Consider the following 24,724-nt stretch of genomic DNA (forward strand, 5'->3'; position numbering starts at 1 on the left):
TGTGAGCACAACAGTGCCAGCCTCTTGGGCCCAGTGGCTGTTTCATGAGATTTATTTCAAATATCTATGGGCTGAGAGCCTCTCTATGAGTGACACGGGTGGGTAGCTCAGCAGGGCAGAGGAAGGCCCTGACAGTGCCTGCCCATCCTGCCTGTCACTCGTCCTGCCTTTTACCTGTCCTGCCTGTCACCATTTCCTGCATGTCATGCGTCCTGTCCATCTGCCTGTTAAGCCCATCACCTCTCTTGCCTGTCACCTGTCCTGTCCATCCTTTCCTTGCACCCATCCTGCCCACCATCTACCCTGCCTGTCAACCGCCATGCCCATCACCTGTCCTGCCCGTCACGCGTCCTGCACATCACCTGTCTTGCCTATCACCCTGTCCTGCCTGTCATGTGTCCTGTCCATGCTCCTGTCCTGCCCATCACCTATGTTGCCCATCATCTGTCCTCCCTGTCACCTATCCTGTCCATGGGCCCATCCTGTCACCACTCTTGCCAATCACCTGTCCAGTCCACCACCTGTCCTACATGTCACCCATCCTGCCCATCACCTGTCCTGCCTGTCACCCATCCTGACCATCCACCCGTCCACCTATGGCCTCGCCTGGGTCTGGAATGAGCCACTGGACTCTCTGGCCTCTGCCTCCCATCCGAGGGCGCCTCACTCCCCATTGTCGGGGTCAGTGTGAGTGAGTGGCCCCACTCAGCATGCCAGTCCCCTGATGTGTGGTGACCACACTGCGCTGCCTCATTTCTCATTTGTCTCATTCACATAAAAAAAGCGTGGGCGCTACAAGAACCAGTTTTTGGAATTATTGCGGTTTTATTAAGGGCCCTAGTACATGAACAATTTTGATGAAGATTTAATGTATGCTTGCAAGAAAGTGTATTCTATATATGATACAGTATCTTCCAGGCCACCTTGTCCAAACCTGGTGTTAAACTTGTTCTACATCCTTCATCCCGCAGAATCATGAAATTCCCCTCAGCAGTCCAAAAGATGTTTGTCTTGTTTTATTTTTTATTTTATTTTATTTCATTTTTCAAAACCTGCAGCACCAGACTTTTATCCTTCCCGGTGAAGCCAGGCCCTTTCTTCCCTGGCGCTGTGCCCCTGCCCACGGCAGCCCCCTCCTCTTTCACAGGTTCCGGCTCCTTATTTTCTTCTGACTCTGGTGGATTTCTGGATTTCCTTCCCACTGCTGTGGCACATCGGGTCCCCAGGTGTCTTCTCGGAGTCTAAGCACCGGAACGGGGCCATGGCTTCCCTGGTGAGGGACCCCCCCCTTCGAGCCCTGCGGGCACGTGTGTGCAGGTGTGTGTGCGCGGGGTGTGCACAGCGTGCTGCCCTCTGGGCTCCCACCCATCCGCCGCGTCCCGCCGTTGGCGCCCCTCGCAGGCCGCACGCTGAACCCCGCGGGGCCCACCGGGTCCCCCGGGCGGGGCGGCCGAATGAATAACGGCGAGCGGACCCCAGGGAATCGCGACCGCATCGGTCCAGGGGCAGCGGGCTGGGAGGCTAAGCCGCACGGCCTCGCTTCCACCTCGCCTATTTCTGTGCCGAGATCGCCGGGTCGTGCAGCTGGGCGGTCGCTGGAGCACTGGAAGACCCCACGAGCCCGCTCCGTTGCCCCTTCCCCACCCGCGTCCCGCCGAGAGGGGCTCGCGCCGGGCGGGGAAAGAGGTCCGGGGACTGAAGGGCAGGCGCCGGAGCCGCAGCGGAGCCAGCGGGTCTCAGGTGCCCGCTGCACGCGGCCCCTGTAAGGGGAGTCTACGGAGCCGGGCAGTGACGTCAGGGAGGTGCTGGGGGCGGGGCCTGTGCGGCGCGAGCCAGGAGGCGGGGTGGGGCGGGGCGCGCGGGGCGGCTCGGCCTGACTGACAGGCGCTCGACCCAGGACGACCCCGCCCGGAGGGTCTGGGCGGCCCGACCCCAGAGTGCTACGCGCCGCGGCACCCCCCGCCCGTCCCGGCTCGCGGCCGTGAGGGGCGGGACTCGCCCTCTGCACGAGGCGGCGGCGGCGGTTGCGGGAACTTTGCGGGCGGGTGTCTAACGGCTGCGCGGGTCGCGCTGAGGGCCGGCGGCGGCGAGGAGCGCGCGGGGCTGCAGGAGCGAGCGAGGTCGCGCCGCCGGCCGGCCCGGCCCTCCGCCCAGCGCCCCGCGCCCCGGGGCTGTCCCCCGGCGCGGCTGAGGCCCCGCGGCCACCGCTGAGACCGGCCTGGCGGGGCCGAGGAGCCTTGGCGGGACGGTCGGCCGCCCCGGAGCCGCGGTCCTGCCGGGCGCCGCCACCGTGGGCTGCGGCTCCTCCAGGTGAGTGCCCGCCGCGTGGGCTGGGGACGGGGGGCGCGGGCTCCGGACCCGGAGCTCCAACCCCGAGTCCGGACCCCGAGGGCCGCTGCCCCGCCCCGAACTCTGGTCCCCTGTCCGCCCCGGCCCGGAACCCGTGGCCCCGGATCCTGAACACTGGTCCTGAATCTGGCCCTGAAACTGGACAGGTCGGGGCCCCTGAACCCTGGGCTCGAATTTTCAGCCAGTTTTCCCCAGTTCCTTCCCCACATCCTAGTCCTGGCCTCAGGACTCCGAATCCCGACCTAAGCAACCACCCCTGGTCTCTGACCCTTGACCACAGCTCCCGACCCCTGGGACTTGGGTCAGTCTGGGTCTTGAACCCCAAGTCTGGTGGCCTGGATTCCAATCCCCAGCCCAAGACCTTACTCTAACCCTTGGCTCCCGACCCCACATGCTGACCCCTGACCTCTGACCCCTGCCTCCTCCTAGCTGCATAACCCCTCTTGCCCAGCTGGCTGCCCAGCCTCCCAGACTGAGCAGTGTCCCAGGGGGAGGGCGCTGCTGGGCCTCATCAGGCCCATCCTGGCTACCATGGGGCGGGGACAGTCGGTGTCCAGAAGCACATTTCCGCAGGACCCTGGCAGGGGCGTCCTCACTTCACCCTTCCCACATCTGGTGGTAGCTGCAGTGTCCCGTGGGGTCAGCTGGTCCTCCTGCTCGTTCTTCTAGGGACATAGGTTGTATTCTAAACAGTGTCCTGAGTCAGGGATGAAGCATTAGCACCATATTGAACTCAGGGGTGGAAATAAACGTGTTTTAGGTTCAGCCACTTAGATCCTCTTGGCTTATCCTGGATGGTGTGGGTGGCTGCAGGCGAAACTACAGTGGGGGCAGCAGGCCTGGGCTGAGAGCGGTCCAGGTCGGTAGAGTCAGGACATCTGTTTCGCCTCCTTGCATCCTTAGGAGTCCTTTCTCAGGTGGTTTGGCAGTGCGCCTGCCTGGCAGTGAGGACAGAGAAGGCTCCCGGTAGCTCTGCTGGCCATCGCGGCTCCCTGCACTGGTCCTGTGGCCACCTCTGCTCCACGTAAGAATGGCAGGAAAGCCTCCTGATGCCATGTGAAGTGTTTGTCTGATGAGTGCTTGATTTTAATTACTCATTACTTCTTAAATTTTTCCAGATTAAGATCTTGTCATTTTAATAACTTAGTTTTCATATGAAAAGTGCGACTTTATATGTTTAGCTTACAGTTGTGCTTGGCCTCTTAAGTGGAAAGGGTACAGGCTTTCTCTTTTTTTTTGACTTTTTAAAATTTTTTATTAACTTTTAGAAAAGGTATTACAAGAAAGAAATTCAAATATTCTTAACATATGCTTATTCCATTCTGCATATATAATCAGTAATCCACAATGTCATCACATAGTTGCATATTCATCATCATCATCATTTCGTAGAACATTTGCATCAATTCAGAAAAAGGAGAAAGACAACAGAAAAATAAAATGAAAACAGAAAACAAATTATACATACCATAGCCCTTACCCCTCTGTTTCATTGATCACTAGCATTTCAAACTAAATTTATTTGAACATTTGTTCCCCCTTTATTTATTTATTTATTTTTGACTGCCAAAAATCTTTAATTTGTTTATTTTTTATTTTTTTACTGTCATTTCCTATGATTTTTTAATTAATTTTTTAAAAAAAAGTCACAAGAAAGAAATGCAAACATTCTTAACATATGCTCATTCCATTCTCTATATATAATCAGTAATTCATATTATCATCACATAGTTGCATATTCATCATCATGATCACTTCTTAGAACATTTGCATCAATTCAGAAAAAGAAATAAAAAGAAAACAGAAAAAAATTTATACATACCATACCCCTTACCCCTCCCTTTCATTGATCACTAGCATTTCAAACTAAATTTGTTTTAACATTTGTTCCCCCTATTATTTTACTTTTATTCCATATTCCTCATCTGTTGACAAGGTAGATAAAAGGAGCATCAGACACAAAGTTTTCACAATCTCACAATCACACAGTCACATTGTGAAAGCTGTATCATTATACAATCATCTTCAGGAAACACGGCTCCTGAAACACAGCTCCACAGTTTCAGGCAGTTCCCTCCAGCCTCTCCATTTCATCTTGACTAACAAGGTGATATCTATTTAATGGCAGCCAGAGTTTGTTTCCTTTCTGAATCGTGAATCTAATGCCTTTCTCATCTTAAGCACATGAATCCTGATTATTTACAATGTGAAATTCAAGCCCAAAAGAGTGACTTAAAAAATATTCCGCAGCCAGGCTACCACCAACAAGGCTTTTGAGCCACATTTCCTATCCTGATGCATATAATCTGGCCTCATAAAACTCCCTGGAGTTCCTAAAGTACTTGGACTCTCATGCCCCTTGTTCTTGCTCATGGCTTTCCTTCTGCCTAGATTGTGCTTCTCTACTCTAATGTCCTTCATTGCTTGATGGGATCCCACCCACTCATTCTTTATGGCCCATTTCACATGTTCTCTTCCCTGCAACTCCTTTCCCCATTCACCCTACTCCACAGTGAAAGTTAGTGGTTTTCCTAATACTCTGATCAAACGTCCTTAAAGGTTTCTTCTTATACTGTGGTTTGGTTTGTTGTGTGTGTTTGCCCTGGCACTGTATTGTGTGCCTCTCACTACCTGATATGTAGTAAAAACTGAATAAGACTTATAAAAATGATTTCCCCCAATGTTGCTTTTAGATAAAGTAGTAGGCCTTGATTTAGGATTCTGCATGATTGTCCAAGTGGAATTTATTTAATGAGTGCCTATGATGTGGTAGTCAGGAAAGACAATGCTACAGAAAATAAGGGAATCACAGTTCCTGTCCTTATGGAGTTTCCGTTCTGATGGGGGAGAGGGAAAAGGCGAGTGAACAGACGCATTACTGTGTTTACCTATCTAGGATGGTTAATTGGTGTTTCCAGAATGTTTTGACCTCTTTTTTCCCTCTCTTTCTCAGTGTTAGAGATTGATTTTATGGAGCTAACCCTGGAAGAGATTATTGGCATTGGGGGCTTTAGACAAGTCTATTGTGCTTTCTGGATAGGGGATGAGGTTGCTGTGAAAGCAGCTCACCATGACCCTGATGAGGACATCAGCCAGACCATAGAGACTGTTCGCCAAGAGGCCAAGCTCTTGACTATGCTGAAGCATCCCAACATCATGGCCCTTAGAGGAGTGTGTCTGAAGGAGCCCGTCCTGTGCTTGGTCATGGAGTTTGCTTGTGGAGGGCCTTTGAATTGAGTGTTATCTGGAAAGAGGATTCCCCCGGACATCCTGGTGAACTGGGCTGTGCAGATTGCCAGAGGGATGAACTGCTTACATGATGAAGCAATTGTCCCCATCCTCCACCACGACCTTAAGTCCAGCAACAGTGAGTATAAAGAGCTGGGGCTGTAGGAGTTAAGAGCAGTTTCAGACTTGGTCCATGGATGCAGTTGGAGTGGATTCCAAGTGAAATCCTAGTGGATTGTAAAATTCCTTACTTCAAAGCATTCCATCCTTGAGTTGAGATGTAGGGGTAGAATGGGTACCAGGAAAAATGGATTTAGGAAGAAAGGAATAAAACACCTGAGGAAGTGGGAGAATTCTAAGCTCATAATTACAGGCAATACTGGGAATGTGTAATTCTGATGTGCTATGCAAGAAGACATGTAGATTTATTTTTTCACTTGAGAGGAGTGCATCTGTAATCACAAAAGGGATTTCCCTCTGGGGTACAACAATGGGTAAAACAACCCCATACTACCTGTTTCTATTTCTATATAAGGGTCTCAAATTGTACCAGTCAGAGGAGGCAGTATAAGAAGAGGAGATTGTGAAGCAAACCTCAGGTAATGATGCCAGTTTGGAGAGCATGACCTGGCTGGTAGCCCAGGGATGATATTAATTGATTCCCATAACTACCTGGTGGTTAATCGCAGGGAATTGAGAAGTAACTGTTTCACGAACACCCAGAACTCATAAACTGGATTGTAAAACAGGTTTTAGACGTAATTAAATGGTGAGATTGTATAAAGTTCAGTGTCCCACCATGGCTGAATCAGAGGGATTGGGAATATGCTTCTTTTGTGTGATAATTTGTGCCCTCTCTCACCTAAACTGAATGGCAGGGAGGATACAGTTGCTTCTGGTAGATGCTTAAGATCACTATGAGCAATCTTTCCCAGAGAAAAGGGCATTTGAGTTGAATGAGTTTGGGGGTGGCAGGGGCCCCAGGGATTTCACTCTCTCCAGATCCTTTGCTTTGAGCTGAGAAATCCTTCAGATTGGTTTCATTATGAGCTATTTCTGTTGATGCTGTTGTGAATCTATTTACTTTAAAACATATATAGTATTGTGTTTTCTTTGTTAGAGAATTTGTAGGTTTATAGAAAAATCATGCAGAAAATATGACTTTTCTATATAATCCTCCCCCAGCACACAGTTTTTCTAATTATTAACACTTTGAATTAATGTGGAAACTTTATTATGATTGGTGAAACATTATTGTTATAATTTTGCTCTTAACGGTAGCCCCTAGTTTACATTATGGTTCAGTGTGTTGTACTTATTCTAGAAACTTATATGTACTCTAAAATTTCCTCTTTTATCCACATTGAAACATATGATTCAGTAATGCTAATTAATTGCATTGATGATGTGCTGCCATCACCACCATCCATTACCAAAACTTTTCCATAGTGCTAACTAAAAACTCTATACTAATTAAGCAGTAACTCCCCATCCCCTACCCCGTGGACCTTTTGCTTCTTTATTCTCTTTTTCATTTATCTCTGCCCTAATCTTTGTTATTTCTTTTCTTTCACTTGCTTTGGGTTTAGTTTGCTCTTCTTTTTATAGCTCCTTCATTTGTGAGGTTGGATCTCTGATTTGAGGTCTTTGTTCTGTTTTAATGTAAGCATTTAGAGCTATAAATGTTCCCTGTCAGCATTGCCTTTGCTGTATCCCATAAGCTTTTGTATGCTGTGTTTTTGTTTTCATTTACCTCAAGATATTTCCTGATTTCCCTCATGATTTCTTCTTTGACCCATTGGTTGTTTAAGAGTACACTGTTTAATTTCCACATATTTGTGAATTTTCCATTTCTCACTTGGTTATTGATTTCTAGCTTCATTCCATTGTGCTCAAAAAGATGCATTATATGATATCAGTGGTTTTGAATTTGTTGAGACCTATTTATTGAACTTTTGTGACCTAACATATGATTCTATCCTAGAAAATGATTCAGGTGCATGAGAGAAGAATGCATTTTTGGCTGCTATTGGGTGAAATGTTCTGTGTAAGTTTATTAGGTCTAGTTGTTTTATAGAATCATTCAAGTCTTCTATTTCCTTATTGATCTTCTGTCTAGATTTTCTACCCATTATTGAAAGTGTATATTGAAGTCTTTTACTATTAATGTAGAACTGTCTCTCTCTCCCTTCAAATCTGTCAATTTTTGCATCATATATTTTCATCCTCTATCATGAGGTGCATGTATATATTTATAATTGTAATGTCTTCTGATTGAACTGACCCAACTATCACCAGTATAGTTGTGCTGATTTGAAACTGTTATATATCCCGGAAAAGCCTTGTTCTTCTAATTCTGATTCAATATTGTAGAGAGGGACATTTTGATTAGGTTGTTTCCATGGAGATGTGGCACACCCAATTGTGAGTGTGACTTTTTGATTAGATGGAGATGTGAATCCACCCATTCAAGGTGGATCTGGATTAACTTATTGGGGTCTTTAAGGGAGGTCATGGAGAGGGAAAGAACTCAGAGCCCACAGAGGCACTGTTCTAGTTTGCTAGCTGCCAGAATGTGATATACCAGAAACAGAATGGCTTTTAAAATGGGGAATTTATTAAGTTGCAAGTTTATAGTTCTAAGGCTGTGAAAATATCCCAATTTAAGCAAATGTATAAAAATGACCAAGTTAAGTCACCAAGGAGAGGTTACCTTCACTTAAGAAAGGCTGATGAAGTTCAGGGTTTCTCTCCTAATTGGAAAGGCACACAGTGAACATGGCGGCATCTGCTAGCTTTCTCTCCAGGCTCCTGGATTCAAGAAGCTTCCCTGGGGTCATTTCTCTTCTTCATCTCCAAAGGTCTCTGGCTGTGTGGGCTTTCGTGGTTCTCGTGGCTGATGGCTGATGGCTCTTGTGCTGGTTTGAGAAGATGTATGTCCCCTAGAAAAGCCACGTTTTAATCTAAGGCCCATTTCGTAAAGGCGGAATAATCCGTATTCAATACTGTATGTTTGAAACTGTAATCAGATCATCTCCCTGGAGATGTGATTTCATCAAGAGTGGTTGTTAAACTGGAATAGGTGATGACATGTCTTCATGGCATTTGGATGGGTCTTGATAAGTTTCTGGAGTCCTATAAAAGAGGAAACATTTTGGAGAAGGAGGAGATTCAGGAGAGCAGAGCAGAACGACATAGCCATGAGAAGCAGAAGCCACCCAGCCAGCAGTCCTTGGAAATGAAGAAGGAGCATGTCTCCCGGGGAGCTTCATGAAACAGGAAGCCAGAAGAAGCTAGCAGATGATGCCGTGTTCACCGTGTGCCGTTCCAGATGAGAGAGAAACTCTGACTGTGTTTGCCATTTGCCTTCTCCCTTGAGAGAGAAACCCTGAACTTCAGCAGCCTTCTTGAACCAAGGTATCTTTCCCTAGATGCCTTTGATTGGACATTTCTTTAGACTTGTTGTAATCAGGACATTTTCTTGGCCTTAGAACTAAAAACTAGCAACTTATTAAATTCCTGTTTCATGAAGCTTCCCCGGAGGTGTTTTCCTTCTTTAATTCCAAAGGTCGCTGGCTGGTAGACTCTCTGCTTCTTGTGGCTATGTCATTCTTTGCTCTCTCAGAAATCTCTCGCTTTCTCCAAAATGTTTCCTCTTTTATAGGATTTCCATAAATTTATCAAGACCCACCCAGATGGGTGGAGACACGTCTCCCCTAATCCAGTTTAACAAGCACTCTTGATTAAATCACATCTCCAGGGAGATGATCTAATTACAGTTTCAAATGTATTTCAGTACCCCAGTACTAAATAGGGATTAGAAGAAATGGGTACCTGTACAAAATGGGATTAGGATTAAATCATGGCTTTTCTAGGGCACATACATCCTTTCAAACCAGCACAGGTAGTATTTTAAATGTTGCTGTCAAAATGATTGATAACTAGAAATGTGCATGGTCCGGAGGACTGCGTGGTTGCTGCTGCTGCTGATGACAGCTGCTGTAAATCCCACAGAGTGTTGCATTGGCTCCAGACATTTGTCTGTGGATGGGTGTTTGACTGGGATTGTATATGTACAATATGAAGATCAATGACACCATTATTCTTATTCCACTGTGTGTGTTACTTGAGCATCATTTTAGATATATTGTGACACTTTTTGCCCTTTGTCTCCAGCTTGGGAGTTTTAACTTCTTTGTGGTTTGTAGACTTGGGACATTGTCCTTCCTTCCTTGATCTTTCAAGAGAGTTGAATTTTGTTCATCCATTTGAGGACGTGATACTAGGAATTATATGTGTTAGTTGACTCTGAACTAATTGAGGAAAGAGTTTGTATATATGGTCTCCATCTTACTTCTGCCTTCCAATTGAGTGCATCTAATTGGCAGAACCAATTTGAATCTTGAATCCTAGAGGCAAGAGAGTCTGAGAAGTGTAGTTTTTAGCTTTCTGGCCTTTGTTCCTCTAAAAGGCATGCTAGAAAGCCTTTGGAATGGGTGATTATATACTTATAAAAAGCCCGTGCTTATAAAAATTGATTGATGCGTGTCTGCTCCGTCAAACTGGGGAAGACCAGTTACTTGATTGTGAGCTAAGGAGCTAGTAAAAGATGGTTTCTTAGTGAAAGATTGTTCTTTTGCAGTGAGGCAAATAAATTGGGGGATTTTGTATAGTAGGTAGCTTGGTTTGAAGGCATGGGGCAGATTAGCAGTTAATAGTGGTGATCAGAACATCCATTAATGTCAAATAAGGTGATAGAAAAGAGCTTTGGAAAATGAAAAGCCTTACCCAAAGTGAAGGTAGTGTTATTACTCTTATTCTTCTTCTAAATAAGTACTTTCCTCCTTGTAGAAAATGCAGAAGAGCATAGAGTAGAGAACTGTTTCTGTCTTTCCATTTTCTTACTGGGCATTTGCTCATGTTTGCTTTCCCCTAAATAGCATTCTAATAAACATATTGCTTGTTGTGTACTTTTTTCCTCCACTTGTCAGTATTCCCCAATAGGCCACTTTTTTATGTAAATAAATATTCTCCTACCACAATATATTTAAAGGTTGCCCAGTATTCCATTTTGTTAGCTAAGCCAAACCCCTCCATAACCATAATAATAGCTAATGCTTCTCTCGAGTGCTGTCTATGGGTCAAGTACTGTCTAAGCATTTTACATGGATTCTTATTTAGTCCTCATAGCAACCCTAGAGAGTAAAGAGTATACGTCTCCATTTTACAGATGAGGAAAGCAAAGCTCAGAAAGAATCAGTCATTTCTCTCAAGTTTCACTGCCAGTATGTTTCAAGGCCAGAGTGTGAACCCAGGTCTGACTCCTCAGCTTGTGTTCTATTCACTACACTCTATTGCCTGTACACTCCTGTTTTACAGCTGGGGTCTCTCACTATGTTATTTGTACGGTCCAGTGGTGCTTTTAAAAAAGTTGTATTGTGATAGATTATACTAAATGTAAAATTTACCATGAGTGACATTTAGTACATTTACAATGTTGTGCAACCATCACCAAGTTCTAGAACAGTTTCATCACCCCAAAAGGAAATCCCATACCTATAAAGCAGTCATTTCTTATTCATCCCTCCCCTAGCACTAGGCAACCACTAATCTGCTTTCTGTCTGTGTGGATTTGCCAGACTCCAGATGTTTCATATAAATGGAATCACGTAATATGTGGCCTTTTGTGTCTGGCTTCTCTTATGATGCTTTCATGGTTCATTCAAGTTGTAGCATATATCAGTACTTCACTCTTTTTAATGGCTGATATTCTGTTATATGTGTATACCACATTTTGCTAATCCATTCATCAGTTGATGGACATTTGAGTATTGCTTTAGTTTTATATGATTAACAATAATATTACTCTGCCCATAACACTCTAGCAGTCATATTTCATTAATATGTGATTTATCTCCTGCATATACTCTCTTTAAATTTCAAGCAACTGAATTTTATGACTGGAAGAGTACAGTTGAGTGGTAAAATTGTTTCTTAGGTAACCTCCAGTATGTGTGGAGCATATAAAAAACAATGTGTGAATTGTTTTTATATTAAGCACATGACCACTTAAAAGGTATGGGGTTTCCTTTTAGGGTGATGAAACTGTTGTGTAACTTGGTGACAGTCGCACAACATTCTGAATGTACTAAATGTCACTCATGGAAAATTTTATGTTTAATGTAGCCTATACAATTCAGTTTTTGTTTAAAGCACTGCTGGACCGCAGAAAATACAAATACAATTTGAAAAGCCTTCCTCTTTTCAAATATCAACTCTTAAAAGTTCTCACGAGGTGTCTTTGCTTCTTTAGCTCCCTCCTCTTCCTTTAGGGATACTCTTCCCATATGCCAAACTGGTTTCCCCTTTTCCTCTAAAGTACACAGTCTGTACTTTAGAGCCATCGTGTCTGTGTCACACTCACCTTTGCTATAGGAATACCCTTGCTTGTAGGGCTTCCTTAGCCTCACCTCTCTGCCTGTCTACACCCTACCATCTTTCTGTGCTCAACTCAGTCAAGCCTGGCTACTTCTCTTTCCTAGTAGCCCATCCTTTGTCGTCACTGTAGGTACTCATTCATTGCTAAACACTTATTACCTGATAGAATTTAGAAGAATATTAGAGTGACAAGGCTGTAGAGTCTGAAGTCCAGCAGTTGCAAACTCTAGTGCCTCTCAGCCAGTGTAAATAATTTGTGAATAACAGGCATCAGACAATAGGGCTTGGTGGGAATGTTGAAGTGAGTGCATGCTCCACCTAAAGGCATTCACAGGCCGGTGAAAAATGCAACAAAGCTCGGTGCTGGCCTGCATTATCAGGTTGCATGTATTGGTCTCCTCTTTTTGTTGGCTGTGATTTGAAGAACATCCCCTGTGGTCCAAACAGATTTGCATCTTCAGCGTTGAACATAGTTCTGGGTACGTAGTAGGGCCCTCAATAAATGTCTGTAGAATGAATGACTAGAAATGAGTGAATGAAATATCACTTGAGGTGGTCTACTTATGGCATCTCAAAATATAAAAATTCTCCTTCTCTTATCTTAGAATGTGTCTCATGCCTCAGTTGCATAGAAGTTGCTTTTCATCCTGATTATAATCCCCAGGCCCTTGATCTTTCCTGACTGAGTTCATCAACTGTTTGGGATGCCAGAACCTAGCATTTCAATAGTGCATTTGTTACCAACCTTGAATGCCCCTACCCCGTTCTCTCTCAGCACCCTTCCTGGATGCCAGCCCTAACTAATTCTCTCTGGCTGCTGTCTCTACTGCTGTTGCCTGGCTGCCAGGTGTTGCCGGATTAGGCCACTCCATGGTGTTGCCTGGGCCCATTACCAGTCTCTTCCATCCAACTCAGTGCACCTTTTGTTCCCAACTTGTACCTTCCCCGATATGCTCCACACAGTGCCCCGCTTAGTTGAGTTGTTTGGTTGGTTGTTATGCTCATGTTCAGAGACCCACTTAGGGCTCTGAAGGTGGCTTTTGCATCCCCCTTCTTAATTCTGCACTCAAATGTGCTTTGCGCCTGTCTCCAATCTTCTCTTGGAGTGCCTAAGGTTAGGAAGACTTTCTTTCTTGGAGTCTGAGAAGGACAGTGCTTCTACCCTTTCCTTGGCCTCAGGCAACAATGTTCTAAGGTCAGTAGTAAATTTTGGCTGAACTCTGACCAAAGCCCCTCTTCTAGTTTGCTAGCTGATAGAATGTAATGTACCAGAAATCGAATGGCTTTTAAAAAGGGGAATTTAGTAAGTTCCAAGTCTAGAGTTCTAAGGCCTTAAAAATCTCCAAATTAAAGCAAGTCTATTAAAATGTTCAAACCAAGGCACCATCAAGAGGTTACCATCCCTCAAGAAAGGCCGATGAGTTCAGCATTTCTCTCTCAAGTGGGAAGGCACGTGGCGAACGTGGCAACAGTCTGCTAGCTTTCTCTCTTTGCTTCTTGTTTCATGAAACTCCCTGGAAGGTGTTTTCCTTCTTCATCTCCAAAGGTCACTGGCTGGTGTGTTTCATACCCATAACTGATTGAGTCACATCTCTGCAGACAACCCTATCAAGTTTCCAACCTATAGTACTGAATAAGGATAAAAAAGTGATATCTATTTAATTAGTAAGAATAACCTCCAGGATAACCTCTTGACTGTTTGGAATCTCTCACCCATTGACATGTTATTTTATCTCATTTTGCTCTTCCCCCTTTTGGTCAAGAGGGTTTTCTGAATCCCTTAATGATGAGTCCCAGCTCATTCTAGGATCTCTGTCCCACATTACCAGGAAGGTCCACACCCCTGAGAGTCATGTCTCATGTAGAGTGGGGGAGGAGGGCAGTGAGTTTGCTTGTTGTGTTGGCTGAGAGAGAGAGGCCACATCTGAGCCACAAAAGGGGTTCTTTTGGGGGTGACTCTTAGGCCTGATTTTACGTAGGCTTAGCCTTTGCTTTGTGAGGTTAAGTGTCATATGAACAAATTTCAAGATTGAGGGCTCAGCCTATTGCTTTGGTTGTCCCCACTGCTTGTGAGAATATCCAGAATTCTCCATTTGGGGAAGTTGAATTTTCCCTCTTTCTTGCCATTTCCCCAATGGTACTTTTCTGCCATCTTTCTTAAGCCATCTGACCAACTAATCTAAACAAAATCATCTTTAGTATGCAATTCTATTTCTAAAATTCCATTTCCTACTACTGAACCTAAACTTTTCTATTTTTGCTTACAGCAGAGGGTCTGAGATGCTCAACTAGTGTCATGAAACTGTGACCCTCCTATCCTGTCTGCCACCTGGAGGTTTGGGATGCCAGGGAAAAGGAGTCACTCTGAATCTTTGATTATAGAGGGAGTGCTGGGTTTCTTTAGTGTTACTTGCCCAGCAATCTGAGTGCCTGCCTGTCTTTTGTCTTTTCCTGGAGACAAGAATAGGAAGGCAAAGAGGAACTGGACAGATTTTTTTTAAATAGATGAGATAGAGAAAGGATATTTTTGTTGTTGTTGTTTTAATCAGCCCAAGCATTTGAAGGACCAAACCCATTCAGGATGCTGGAAGCCCAGGGTGGGGAGGGGTGTATGGGGGGAGTAGGGATGAGGGTGTGGAAAAAGGAAGATTTGTCCATTAGATTGAGGGAGTGGCTGGCAGTATTTTCTTTTGTGCCTCTAGCTCTGTAGCTGCTTGTGATCCCTCTTTTTTGCTGATTTTCTGAGAAGCATGTAGGACATAAAAGACCTTTAGCTCATGTCCTTTTGATTTGTAATAATTCAGTAGCCGTGAGCAGGGGACATGCGAAAAGGACTGCGAAATGTGGCTTGAGGAACCTGCCAAAAGTCTCTCCCCTAAAATGCCCCAAAAATATCTTTGTGGTATCTAAAGTACCACTGTCACAAATTGCTTTCTTTAGATAAGGGAAGAGTTTGAGCTATCAGGGAATCTTCTTAAAAAGCAAAAACCTCTGAGACATAAAATGAAAGCCTATTAAGAGTTCCTCAGTGGAAGGAAACGTAGAACCACCTGAGGGTGGACAAAACCCTAGTCAGAAACCATGAGGTAACGCAGTAACAAACAGGGCTCAGAACTCATTTGAGTGTTTTCTTTTAACTGTTTGCCTAGACGAAGGTGACGGTGGAACTAAGGCAACATTTTTCTAGTTGCTCTTCTGTCTTCAGGCGATTCCTTTTTCCACATTCTTCATCTGGACTTGAATGGCAGGGGTGAGGAGAAAATCTTTCTTTCTTTTCTGCAGTCCTCTGTACAGAGCTCTCTGAATTCCGGGTGACTCAACGTCTGGCCCAGAAGAGGTTGTTCTTGCTTGGGACATTGGGAACCATTTGTGAAAACGGAGGCTTGGCCTTCACATGTCCAAGTCATCAGCTAGCTGCTCAGTCAGGCGGAGCTCCTTGGCTTAGCTTTCAGCACTTTATTCAGTTAGTGTTCTTGCTCCCACGAAGGTGCGCTTTTTGCTGGGATTGTTCTGGGGGTGAGGGGCTGCCTCAGCTGCTTCCTGAGAAAGCCAGGATGGCTCCCACGTTATAGAGCTTTGATGTGAGAACTTGGGAGACAGGGCCCAGGGCCTAATTAGTCCTAGCTTCTCCTTCCTGGGATGTGTTCACAGAGAACATCAGGGATGTGAACACGTGTGTGCCCTCTAACCTCACCAACTTGTTGGCCAATTCTCAATGAATGAAGGTGAATTCCTGGGTTAAGGAGAAGTCTCTGTCCTCAAAGGACATTCTTTCTTCCTTTTAAGAAATATTAATTTTTTTGAGGTATCACTTATATACATAAGAGGTATCCATTTCAAGTGTACAATTAATTCAAGATATTCCTTTATTAAGAGCTAGGTAAAATAACATTGAAAATCTGCCATGCCCTCCGCTCCCTGTGGTTGGTGAGGAGTTACAGCTCTGGGAAACCCTGGCAGACAGGAAGCCTACACGGTCACTCCTCACAAGGGTAAGCTGTGATCTCATAGCTCTTCTGGAATCAGGCGGCCTGGTTTCCAGTCATGGCTTACTGTTTGTGACCTTGTGAAATTTCACAGCACTGTATTTCGGTTTCCTCATTCATAAAATGAAAAAGGCAATTACACCAACCTCATAAGGTTTTTGTGAAGATTAAAGAACATAATGCAAAATAGTTGGCCCAACACTGAATCTCTTGAGTCTTTAAGAAATGATGGCTCTTGTCATCAGTCACGGAGATGAATAATGGAGCTCATAGTGAGGGCAGGAGGATGACAGGAGGGCTTGATAGCTAGTGGTTTCCTTGTTATTAATGCAGCCTCTCTGATTTCTTCTGTATTCTTTTCCCTGCCCAGTGTAGATCCTCCAGAAGGTAGAGAATGGAGACCTGAGCAACAAGATTCTGCAGATCACTGACCTTGGTCTTGTTCGGGAATGGCCCCGGACCACCAAGATGAGTGCGGCAGGGATGTACACTTGGATGGCCCCTGAGGTGATTCGTACCTCGATGTTTTCCAAGGGCAGCGATGTGTGGAGGTAGGGCCTGGAGGTGCAAGCACAGGGTTCTCGTGTCTATTTTAGCTGTGCACACACTTGACAATTTGAAGAATTTGAGGTCACAAAGGATCCCACCCCCAAATAGGTCTAAGTGACCTGAACTACTCAGATCAGTCTGTGCTAATAACCACATTGCCTGGCCACAGTTCCCAGTGCTTTTACCTACAACATTTCCTCCATTGCTGTGGAAAATGTGACCTTTACACAGGCCTCAGTGTTGCTTTCTGGGAAAGACCCGTGAATTCCAGGGCAATGTGTTTTCTCATCTCTGGCCAGCAGGATAGTGAGAGCATCTTAACACTCCTGGAGATCCTCACCAGGATTGGCCTGGCTTGCTTAGCAGCAGTACTGAGTTTTTAGTGGCTGTAACTGTTTTTAGCGACTTGGGAAAGGGATCAAGTAAATATCCTCACTGTAAGCTCTTGGGCACAAGACAATTCTTTTTGCCATTTCTTTTTACTTGGTGAGCTAATTAATTTTCCTTTCTTGTTATCCAGTTAATCTTTTAGTCAAGGCTCTGTTGGACATTGATTTAGAAATGAGAAAAAAAAGGTTCCAAGCATGCACCAAGGACTGTAGAATTACAGACTAGAAGTGGCTAACAGTCCCCCTAGTAAATGCAGCCAGAGGTCACGAGGACATGAATCTAAAGAATCTTGTCGCCACTGCTAGGACGAAAAGCTAACTACAGAATAAACATTCTCGTGGCTATGAGACTGTCACATCGCCTAGGCAAATAAAGGAGAGATGTATAGATGACCACTGAATTTCAGTCTCTGAAGTTGACGCTTCCTGATGTTGCTTCTGTGTGTGTATGTATGTGTATAAATAAATTATATATAATATAACAATGTAAGTATAAGTAAATATATATGATATAAAATATGAATATTTATTTTAATGACAGGTTTATTGAGATAATTCACATGCCATGGAGTTTACACTTTTAAAGTGTACAGTTCAGTGGTTTTTGGTATATTCAAAAGCTTGTGCATCAGTCTGCCACTATCTAATACCAGGTTATTTTTATTACCCAGGAAGAAACCCCATACCTTTTAGCAGTCACTTCTCACTCCTCACTGCCCATTAGCCCCTGGCCATATCTAGACTACTTTCTGTCTATGGATATGCCCATTCTGAACCTTTTACCTAGCATGTTTTTAAGGTTTATCCATGTTATAGTTCATGTCAGAACTTCTTTCCTTTTTATAGCTGAAGAATAAATATTTCATTGTATGGCTGTAACATTTGGATTACTTCTACTTTTGGCTATTATGAATAGTGCTGCTGGGAACATCTTGTACAAGTTTTTGTGCAGACATATGTTTTTAGCTCTCTTGGTGTTCTAGTTCACGATATACCATTCACATTACCAGCTTTTAGAAAGGGGAATTTATTAAGTTGCAGGTTTATAGTTCTAAGGCCATAGAAATGTCCAAATTAAAGCAAGTCTATAAAATGTCCAAAAATGAATCTAGGGGATACCTTGGTTCAAGAAGGCCAATGAAGTTCAGGGTTTCTCTCTCAACTGGAAAGGCACATGGCGAACATGGCATCGTCTGCTAGCTTTCGCTCCAGGTTTCTTGCTTCATGAAGCTCCCCCAGTGGCCGTTCTTTCTTCATGTTCAAAGGCCTCTGGCTGTGTGTGCTCACGTGCTTCTCATGGCTCTCAAGCTTTCTCCAAAATGTTTCCTCTTTTAAAGGAGTCCAGTAAGCTAATCAAGCCCCACCTGGAATGGGTGGAGTCACATCTCCCTCTAATCAAAGGTTAGTACCCATGATTGAGCATACCATGTCTACAGGGAAATAATCTAATCCAGTTTCCAGTCTGTAGTGCTGAATAGAGATGAAAAGAAAGGCTATCTCTACAAAATGGATCAGAATTAAAACATGGCTTTTCTAGGGTACCTCATCCTTTCAAATCAGCACACTTGGGTATGTACTTCATAGCAGAATTGGTGTGATATATTAACTGTATTTGTCTTTTTGAGAAAATACCAAACTGTTTTCCACAGTGGGTGTACCATTCTCATTTTACTTTCTTATCAGCAGTGTTTAATGGTTCCAATTTCTCCACATCTTTGCCAACACTTATTTTTGTCTGTCTTTTTGATTATACCCATCCTGGTGGGTCTGAAGTGGTGTCTCGTGGTTTTGATTTGAGTTTCCTTAGAAATTGATGATGTTGAACATCTTTTCCTGTACATATTGGCTGTTTGTGCATCTTTGAAGAAATGTCTGTTCAGATCATTTGCCCATTTTTAATTTTTTTGTCTTTTTTTATTGTTAAATTGTAGTAGTTATTTATATATTTTGGATATAAGTCACTTATCAAATATATGATTTGCAGATCTTTTCTCTCATTTACTGGCTGGCTTTTCACTTTATTGATACTCTTCTTTGAATCAGAAAAGTTTTTTGTTTTTTTAGCTTTTTTTTATTGTATAGTATAGCATTTATACAACGCAAAGAAATAAAAAGCAGTAGTTTTCAGAGCACTCTTCAAAAAGTGGTTACAGGATGGATCCCAGAGTTTGTCATAGGCTACCATATGATCCTCTCATATTTTTCCTTCTAGCTACTCCAGAATATAGGAGGCTAGAGGGCTTAAATACTTTTTTATCATCGCAGTTGACTTTTTTTTTCCTTCTACTTCTGTGAACAATAACATATATACAAAAAGTTGTAAATTTCCAAGCACAGCACCACAATTAGTTGTAGAACATGTTTCAGACTTTCACATGGTTTGCAACTTCACAATTTTAGGCTTTTTACTGCTAGTTACTCTAAAATACTGGAGACTAGAAGAGATATCAATTTAATGATTTAGCATCCATATTCATTTAAGTCCTGTCTGCTATATATAATTCCACCATCACCTTTGATCTTTCCAAAACTCTCATTGGGGTAAATTTGGGCTATGGCAATTCTACATTTTTGATATTGGAAGGGTCTGTCACTCATATGGGGTAGGGAGATGGAACTGTCTCATGCTCTGGAGAGGCTTGGCTAGGTTTCAGGACTTATCTGGACCAGGGACCCATCTGGAGATTGTAGGTTTCTGGCAAGTTACTCTAGTGCCTGTAACCCTTGTGGGATCTTATAAGTTGCCCTACGTGTTCTTTAGGATTGGCTGGAATGGTCCTGATTGGGGGTTGGCAGGTTATGATAGGTAGCAAGGTCTTCCTGAAGCTTTCATAAGAGCAACCTCCAGAGGAGCCTCTCAACTGTATTTGAGCTCTCTCTGCCTCTGATACTTTTTTAATTACACTTCTTTTCCCCCTTTTGGTCAAGATGGAATTGTTGATCCCATGGTGCCGGGTCTGGATTCGTCTCTGCGAGTCCTCTCCCATGTCGCCAGGGAGACATTCACCCCTCATGTCATGACCCATGTAGGGTGGGAGGGCAATGATTTCACTTGCAGAGTTGGGTTTAGAGAGACTGAGGCCACATCTGAGCAACAAAAGAGGTCCTCCAGAAATAACTCTTAGGCATGCCTGTAGGTAAACTTCCATACTACCTACATAAGCTTCACAAGAGTAGCCTTATGATTGAGGGCTTGGCCTATTGATTTGGGTGTCCCTAAAGTTTGACACAGTATCAGGGGATTCCCTGATGGCAAGGTTTAATAATTCCGTAGTCTATCTCCCCTCCCTCAGAGGACTTTGCCAATACTTTTTGATTATCTGGTTAATATACTCTAGGATGTTTCCAGGTGTTACCATAATCTACACAGGATTAAAGGACCTCTTTCTCATTCTGTGCTCCCTGTGTTTCAGTTGTTCAAATGAGCTATACACATAGGTTGAAGTAGAGTATGCGCTACAGAAAATTTCAGTTCCAGATCAGATAAACCTTTCTTCCACTGGTCTCAAAGAGTATGTGTGGTTCTAAAGTACAGACACTGCCTTCCTTACCACTATGTTCTGAATTACTTTAACCCCAACGTGTTCGGCTTTGTTCGTATCTCTAAATGTCAAATTATATATATAAAACAGCCTCTCAAAATCCAGATATAATAATCACCACTCCAGACTTAACATGTCTGCTCTAAAAGCTTAGAATCTAGGCCCCTGTTTTGAATCAGAAAAGTTTTTAATTTTGATGAATCCCAGTTTATCTATTTGTTTCTTTGCTTGTGCTCTTGTTGTACAAGGAACTAATATATGGCCATGAAGGTCATGAAGATTTACTCCTGTGTTTTCTTCTAAGAATTTTTATAGTTTTAGCTCTTATATTTAGATATTTTATCCATTTTGAGTTAATTTTTGTATATGATGTGAGATGGGAGTACAACTTCATCCTTTAGCATGTGGATTTCTAGTTGTTTCACCACCATTTCTTGAAGAGACTGTTCTTTCCCCTTACATGGACTTGATGCCCTTGTGAAAAATCAATTGGCCAAAGATATTTGGGTTTATTTCCGGCAGTGTCAATTCTGTTCCATTGGTATATATATCTATTATGCCAGTAACAAATTGTCTTTATTATAGCTTTGTAATAAGCTTTGAAATGAGAAAGTGTGAGTTCTCCAACTTTGTCTTTTCTTTTCAAGATTGTCTTGGCTATTTTGGGTCCCTTGCATTTCTGTGTGAATTTTAGGATCACTGCAATTTCTGCAAAAATGACAGCTGGGATTTTGATAAGGGTTGTGTTTGAATCTGTAATCAATTTGGGGAATACTGCCGTCTTATGATGTTAAATCTGGTCAAGGAACATTTAGATTTATTTAAGCTATTAATTTGTTTCACTGATGTTTTTATAGCTTCCTTATATTGACTCTTACTTTACCACACATTAATTACAGGGGGAAGTAGCTCACGTAAAGAAGAGAATTTTATGTTTTAAAAAATTTCTGACCTTATCTTGTTGGGTTGAGCCATATACTGATATTCAGTAGCTTTTTATTTCCAACACCAACAGTTTTTTGTACTTCAACTTAATACTTTTATTGCTTAGCCATATACGAATGAAATTAGTGAATGTGTTAATTAAGCAAAGTTGCTACTCTAAGGAGACCCACAGATATGGTGCTTAAATTAGATAGAAGTATGTTTCCTTTTTCAAGAGTAGTCCAGTCAGTGCAGGCTGGCAGGGCAGTTCTGTCCCATGCAGTCATCCAGGAACCCAGGTTTTTTTAGTTTTTTTGCTCCATCATTCGTCCTTCAGTGCATTGTACATGTCTACGTGATTAAATCTCAATAGCTGTTACTTCTGTGTTCCAGCCTGCACCAAAGGGGAAATAGAGCTTATCCATAGCATCCAGTTTGTCTTTAATTCAGATATGACGTAGAAGGTGTACATATTTCCTCCGTACACATCCTATTGCCAGTAATCGGTTTTGTGGGCACACCTAGCTCCAAGGGAGTTAGACACATGAGCGCCCTAGCTGGCCAACTCTTAGCTAAACTCAGCTAAAATTCTTACAGTAGAGGAAAGAGAGAATATATTTGGGGGAACAGTTAGCCATTTGCCACACTAAAGTTTAGTTTACCCTTCTTTTTGGGAAATCATGCTGCCTCGGTAACATGGTCGTTTTCTACTCCCTATATTCTGCTAGGCAAAGCCTGGCCCTGGAATCCCTCAGGTTTTATTAGCACCCACTCCAAGGGTTTCTGCTGTCTCGGTGATTTGGACCTAGTTGTCTCAGATATCCAAACACATTCTTAGAGGGGAAGAAGAGCCAAAATGCCTAATGTAGGGTCTCCTCATGGTGACAGACATAGCAGGCAGGGAAGGGCAAGGCTGTTGCAGTGTCGACTCTGGTGTCGGAGGAACAGGGCAGGGTCTTTCACTTTTCCTGAGTGTCCTGGTTCCAAAGATGAACCTCCAGTCTTTGCCTTTAAGCAAGATCCTGAGATCAGCTTAAGGAGCCTCTGAGGAGAAGCATTTAATGAAGTTATTCTGCTCTCTGAAGGGAATAGCTTGGAGGTAAACTCCAAGTCAACAGCTGTTGGATGAAGTATCTTGGAAATTGTTACAGGGTCGGTAGTGAGTCTCTAATTTAGAATTATTCCCAGGACTTAAGCCTCCTGATCCAGCTTGGTTGATGAATGTAGTTTGAAAGCATAATTCACCTTGCTGCCTTTAAGCTTTCTTAGCATCTATACTGCAGGATTTCCTTCTTAGACAGAATTTATTGAGCCCATTAGATAGGCTTTTTAATCTCTCAAGGCTACTCATCTGCATGGCTTTGAATGATCTCACATCTTTGCCAGAGGCACAAAGATGTGCCTATTGCTGTACAATAAAGCAATACACATACACCTGTAACAGTACCTACCCCCTACAGATGCTTAAGGGCTGAGCTCTATGTGAAATGCTGTAGCCCTTTTATGTCATTTCCCCCCAACAGTCCCCCAAAGTTGTATAGTATTATTTACATTTTACAGAAGAGGGAACTGAGGCTCAGAGAGTTTGTCATGTGGTTGTGTTTACCCAGGTAATAGAGGTAAAGTTAAGATTGGGGCAAGATGTGCATATCTTGAAATTATGTGCTTGGTGCATGTCACTGTCTCTCTGCTCTTGATCCTGTGCCTTGAGTAGCCTTTTCCAGGACAGTCAGCCCACCATGCCTGGGACGGACCCAGCAGGATGTCCCAGAGAGGGTCAAAGCATGTCTGAGAACTTGGGACAAAACTGATTCTCAATTTGATTTGTCATTCCTTTATTCATTCATGAAATGTGACTGAGTGCTTACTCTGTGCTGGGTGCTGGGCTGAGTTGCAGTACTCCATTGTCCCTTTCTCGCCTGGAACTCATCCAGGGCCCTAGTGCTCCAGGCCTGTCCCCTTGCCAGGTGCCCAGGGTCAGCTGAATTTGTTTTCTTTCATCACGGTTCTCACAGCCTCCTCCACATCCTGTGATGGAGGGTGAGGTGATATCCTCAACTACATACATTTCTGAATTTACTTGTATTGGAAATTGCCGTGAGAAGAGTAATTGCAGAAATTTTTCCCTGTGGTTGTGCTGTTTGGGTACAGCCACAGGACATCATCCCTCAATGCCGTCCTGCCTGTTGTGTGTGGGATGATGTGGAGACCTTTTGTTAATAATTTTAGCTTTAAAAAATTAGGTTAGTAAAACATTGTTCAGAATAGGAAAAAAAAAAAGAGAAAATATGGCTAAACAAAATCACCTAAACCCATGTGTAAAGATAATCTGTATTGATATTTTGGTATGATTTCTCCTCCTGTTTATTAAGGATAGGTCATTCACCTATCCTTAAAATGGGATCATTTTGGTTTGTAAGCTGCTTTTAAAAATATTATAGCACAGACATATTCCCATGTTAATAAACATACTATGTTTATTGTATTAATAAACAGTTGTATTATTAATACAGTAATTTTATTGTATTATTCCTATATTAATAACACAAAAATATATTAATGTATTCATAGGTTATTAAATATATCATCATTTTGAATGAGGGTTCTGTTAACAAGAATAATAATTGTATGTTACTTTACAACTTGCAAAAGTGCTTTCCTATCATTAGTTTGATTGATTTTACCAAAGTAAAGCCACAGTCAGTGTTGTTCCTAGAGTATATATAAGCAAGTATTAGAGATTCTCCAGCCTACTCCTTTCAAAAGTGACCCTTCCGTTTCAGAATGAAGGACCCTGAAGTTGACAGTCATAGGGATAGAGCAGGTTAATTAAAAAAAAAGAGTTCTGGTTCAGCACAGATGAGGAATTGCTGTGCCTTTGGCCATGAAGGGTTTTAATCTATTGGAATGCTTTTTCTTACTTTGAAAAAATAAGAGTCCCTCCTCCCCCACCTCTGACCCTACCAAATGGTTACTGAACCTCTGGGGGCGGTTAATTATTTTTTTTCAGGTCCTCTGGGTGGTTAATAATTGACACAAGTGCACATTCCCCCAGGGGTTGGAGTTAAGCAGTGAGCACTCCTGGGAAATTACTGGTTGCACTGTGGGACCCCATGGTTCCTTTGTTGGGGGTTGGACTCAGAGGCAGTGATTTTGGTGAGTTTGTCCTTCCAGGCAGCTTATAAATGGTCTCAGAAGGTTCTCTTGATCTTCTCAACTGTGGGTGGGGTTGGCGGTGGGCAATATGTTGATTTCTACTTCCCATCTATCTCTGGAGCGTAGATGCATTTAACTTCTGTTTCTCCAGTTTCCTTCTTGA

General features: G+C 43.3%; 1 pseudogene; it reads left to right on the forward strand.

The window, feature by feature from the left end:
- Window positions 1-4,101: 4,101 nt before the first annotated feature.
- Window positions 4,102-24,724, forward strand: part of LOC143646789 (mitogen-activated protein kinase kinase kinase 9-like) — a 30,082-nt pseudogene continuing 9,459 nt past the window's right edge.

The sequence above is a fragment of the Tamandua tetradactyla genome, chromosome 9 (genome assembly GCF_023851605.1).
Source record: "Tamandua tetradactyla isolate mTamTet1 chromosome 9, mTamTet1.pri, whole genome shotgun sequence".
Taxonomy (NCBI): Eukaryota; Metazoa; Chordata; class Mammalia; order Pilosa; family Myrmecophagidae; genus Tamandua; species Tamandua tetradactyla.